Genomic DNA, 3,478 nt, shown 5'->3' with positions numbered 1-3,478 from the left:
ACACACCCTTATAGACACACACACTCCCAAATTCACACATGCACCCCCTCACAGACTTAAGACATTCTGCACTCACTACACACGCACACACTTTCTCACACTCACAACCCCCGCCCCAGACAGGCAGACACACACAGACAGACAAAGACCCACATGCACCAATGCACCGATCTTAACTAACTGAATGGGATATTCCTCTCCCTCTGTTACAGCGTTAAGAGGTTGAGTAAGAGAAGAACACATGGATGTGGAGTAGCGGGTGACCATTCAGCCCTTCGAGCCTGTTGCACCATTCAGAATACTTATTGTTAATGTGAGTGTGGCTGAACATCGCTTTCCTGTCTGTTTTCTTGTTCATCAAAACCAGGTGGAAGGCTATCTTGAACGTTTTCAGTAAACCACTCCTCACTGCACATTAGGAATGAGAACACCATGGATCACACAATCCTAAACAGAAAGGCCATCCTTTATCTCAGCCTGAAGTGGCAATGCCTTATTCTCAAAGTCTGTTCACCTCAAACCAATCACATGTCGTTTGGAATGTAACGTTATAACAATTAGGAAAAGATATCGAACATGCAACCGCTCAAACCTGACCACCTTTCCATTAACTCTCTTCAAACAAATACCTAGCAAATGCAGCCTCCACTGAACAGGCGGGACGGCAATACCAGACAACACAGTACCATAAGAGCATAGGAAAATGGAACAAAAGGAGACAATTGAGATAACGTCTGCTGTGTTGGTTGAAAACAGCTGAAACATTTCTCAGAACTATTCTCCAGCTTTCACCAACTGACAATTGGTCGCTTATTAATGGAAAATGTATCTATCTCTGTTTTAAAGAAACGACTGTGCCTGTCTGTGTGTGGGGTCGACTGGTCGCATTGTTTGCAATATTTATAAATGTGATTATTTATTGTCAATATAAAATACAGTGAAAAATATGTACAATTACCGAACACAGGTGCCATTCATCTTTACTTCGAATACACCAAGAAAAAAAGTGAAAAAGCGTTCACTTTTGCATTATCCGCTGTTACAGTCTCTTTCCGGGCTACACCAGCCGACACCATGTCACTGTCAGGGGGACACTCTGTGCTACAGCAACCCACACCATGTTGCTGTCAGGGGGACGCTCCTGGCTACACCGGCCCACACCATGTTAGTGTCAGGGGGACACTCCGGGCTACACTGGCCCACACCATGTTAGTGTCAGGGGGACACTCCGGGCTACACCGGCCCACAGCATATTAGTGTCAGGGGGACACTCCGGGATACACCGGCCCACACCATGTCACTCTCAGGGGGACACTCTGTTCTACACCAGCCCACAACATGGCACTGTCAGGAGGACACTCCTGAAGAAGGGCTAATGCCCGAAACGTCGATTCTCCTGTTCCCTAGATGCTGCCTGACCTGCTGCGCTTTTCCAGCAACACATTTCCATACCATGTCACTGTCAAGGGAACACTCTGGGCTACACCATCCCACGCCATGTCACTGTCAGGGGGACACTCTGTTCTACACCAGCCCATACCATGTCACTGTCAGGGACACACTCTGTTCTAAACCAGCCCACACAATGTCACTGTCAGGGGGACACTCTGGGCTACACCATCCCACACCATTTCACTGTCAGGGGGACACTCCGGGCTACACCAGCACACACCACGTCACTGTCAAGGGAACACTCTGGGCTATACCATCCCACACCATATTGCTCTCAAGGGGACACTCGTGGATATAGTAGCCCACACTATCTCACAATGCAGTGTCTTCCATCATTTGATTGTCGAAGGTGCAGATGTTATCTACAAAAATGTGTAGGTTAGGTGAATTGGCCACGCTAAATTGCCCGTAGTGTTTGGTGAAGGGGTAAATGTAGATGAATGGGTCTGGTTGGGTTGCGCTTCGGCGGGTTGGTGTGGACTTGTTGGGCCGAAGGGCCTGTTTCCACACTGTAAGTAATCAAAATAAATCTACCTACTTTGTAATGTTCTCTATGAGGACAGTAATCCAAATCATACACTTGCCCTTTACTATGGAACAAACCGGACCCTCTTTGCTGTGTTAGTAATCGAGGGCATACCGGGTTTGCTGAGGAGATGGACGTGATTATAAGAGCATGTCCTTACCTCCTGCTAAGTCCAAGTGGTCTCCTTGCCCAAGCGGGTTAGACCACAAATAAGATAGTTTCAATTTTGATGGCTAATAATTCCTGCAGATACTCCTCAGGAAAAGGTGCTAGGAGATGTGTAAGCCAGAAACTGGGCATTACTGTTACCCAAAGCCTTACCACCCCTCCAATGCACTCAGAATACAGATGAAACTGAACGTTTGGTAGGGAAACCCCAGCCCCATTCCCGGTAGATGGGCAGGGAACAGTAGTTATGAAAACTGCCCCTACAACTACAGCACAGGGATTACCTATTTCATTTAGGACAATGAAGTTAGTCACTTTGTCTTCGCTGAAGATAATAATATCCGGGTTTAGTATAGCTAATGGAGGGGGCTTCTCAATTACAAACAGGCCTGTCTTTGCGACTACCCTGAAAATATGGGTAGTCCATAGCTACAAAATATGGTCGCACTACGGACTTAGGGTAAAAGCTGTTCGATAAAAAAGTGGTGGGTCTTTCAGTAAGAGATGTGATTATTGTCCCAGACTGGATTCTTCCATCCCACAATTAAGAAGATGGAGGTGCTATTAGGCGTCTCATAGTAAGGTGTGTGCCATTACCAATATCACAAAGAGTCTGAATACCCGCAATAACAGAGACACACTCCTCCAGTTGGCAAATACATGAGATGCGAGGTGCCACAGGGAAGCATTGGCGGTTGGTACATTGGACCAGGGCACATGGAATAAACATAGTCACATTCACAGAAGTGCATCCCCATCCTGTACAGTTGTAACAAATTGGATAGACTTCCCCGGACTTATTAGAGGAATTCCACAGGCAGCTAGCAGGTGGGGATAAGTAATTATCAAAGGAAACATTATAGCTGGTAACCACCTTACAGATATTCCATACTCCGAAGTTGGGACTCAGGAGGGGGAAAGTGGTCAAAGGGTCCTTTGCTGATGTGAGGGCGTAACAGACCACTTCATGCTGGCCGAATATTTTATGATGACTTTGCAAAAGCAAATTGTTAGTGAAGGACGACATCTCCCTCTTTCTCTTTTACGACATGCCAATTTAGGCCACTTTGAGTAGAGGCAACGCTCACCAGGATCGACCAAAGCACAACTGAAATCAAACTGGCACAAAACACCCTGACACGGTAAAGACCATTGAGACTTGTTCCGTAAATTAACTGTCCGATCTTCTTGGTGAAGTTGACCATTGTGGCAGTCATTCTTGGGAACATTCCATTCATTGAAGGAATCAATTTCTCGGGACACATAAGGACATCTTTTTGACATAAACGGTACACAGTTTCTCTTTGCTCTGGATCACACAGGTCGCAGCCC

This window comes from Chiloscyllium plagiosum, chromosome 18, assembly GCF_004010195.1.
Source record: "Chiloscyllium plagiosum isolate BGI_BamShark_2017 chromosome 18, ASM401019v2, whole genome shotgun sequence".
Lineage (NCBI taxonomy): Eukaryota > Metazoa > Chordata > Chondrichthyes > Orectolobiformes > Hemiscylliidae > Chiloscyllium > Chiloscyllium plagiosum.
The sequence above is the reverse complement of the archived record's forward strand: the minus strand, read 5'-3'. Positions refer to the sequence as shown.